The following is a 1442-nucleotide window of genomic DNA, read 5'->3' on the forward strand; positions in this document are numbered from 1 at the left end:
GATTTCTTGATTGCTGCTTCCATGAGTGTTAATGCTTGATCCAAGAAAAATGAAGTCCTTGACAACTTCAGTCTTTATCTGTTGATAAGAAAGTTGTTTATTGGTCCTGTGGTGAGAATTTTTGTTTTCTTTACATTGAGATGTAATCCACACTGAAGGCTGTGCTCTTTGATCTTCATCAGTAAATATTTTAAGTCCTCTTCACTTTAAGCAAGTAAGGTTGTATCATCTGCATATTGCAGTTTGTTAATGAGTCTTCCTCCAATCCTGATGCCATGTTTTTCTTCGTAGAACCCAGCTTCTCAGATTATTTGCTCAGCACACAGGTTGAATAAGTATGGTGAAAGAATACAACCTGTTGCACACCTTTCTTAATTTTTTAAAACACACAGTGTTCCCATGTTCTGTTCGAACAACTGCCTCTTGGTTCAGGTACAGATTCCTCATGAACACAATTAAGTGTTCCAGAATACTCATACTTCACAATGTTATACATTGCTTGACATGATCCACACAATCAAAAGCTTTTGCATAGTCAATAAAGCACAGGTAAACTTCTGTCTGATGTTCTCTGCTTTCAGCCAAGATCCATCTGACATCAGCAATGATATCCCTTGTTCCACGGCCTCTTCTGAAACCTGCTTGAACCTCTGGAAGTTTTCTGTCACTGTATGATTGTAGCCGTTTCTGTATTACCTTTAGCAAAATTTCACTCGAATGGGATATCAAAGGGATTGTCCAATGCTTTCCACATTCTGTTAGGTCACCTTTCTTTGGAATGGACTCAAATATGGGTCTTTTCCAATCAGTCGGCCAGATATTTGTCTTCCAAATTTCTTGGCAGAGGTGAGTGAGTGTTTCCTGTGCCACCTCACTTTCTTGAAAGATTTCAATTTTTATTCCATCAATTCCTGATGCCTTGTTCTTTGCCAATTCCTTCACTGCACCTTGGACTTCTCCCTAAGTCTCACTGGCTCTTGGTCATATGCTATCTCTTGAAACGGTTGAACAATAACCATTTCCTTTTGGTACAGTGACTCTGTGTATCCCTTCCATCTTCTCTTGATGCTTTCTGCATCATTCAATAATTTGCCCAGGGAATCTTTCAATAACAAAAGTTGAGGCTTGAATTTTTATTTCAGTTCCCTCAGCTTGAGAAATGCTGAGTGTGTTCATCCTTTTTGGTTTTCTGATTCCAGATCTTTGCACATTTTGTTGTAATATTTGGCTTTATCTTCTTGAACTGATCGTAGAAATTTTCTATTTAGCTCTTGTACCTCCTCGTTTCTTCCATTTGCTTTAGCATCTCTATGCTGGAGAGCAAGTTTCAGTGTCTCTTCTGACATCCATTTTTACCTTTTCTTTCTTTCTTGTCTTCTTAATGACTTTTTGCTTTCTTCATGTATGATATTCTTGATGTCATCCCACAACTCTTCTGGTCT

The 1442-nt window shown here is 38.2% G+C and overlaps 1 protein-coding gene across 1 annotated transcript in view; it reads left to right on the plus strand.

Annotated features, from left to right (window-relative positions):
* The window catches only part of ANK2 (ankyrin 2, neuronal), a 514556-nt gene that overhangs the window by 17956 nt on the left and 495158 nt on the right, over positions 1-1442 (plus strand). The gene's annotated exons all lie outside the window — the stretch shown is intronic.

The sequence above is a fragment of the Chrysochloris asiatica genome, unplaced genomic scaffold, assembly GCF_000296735.1.
Source record: "Chrysochloris asiatica unplaced genomic scaffold, ChrAsi1.0 scaffold00188, whole genome shotgun sequence".
NCBI lineage: Eukaryota > Metazoa > Chordata > Mammalia > Afrosoricida > Chrysochloridae > Chrysochloris > Chrysochloris asiatica.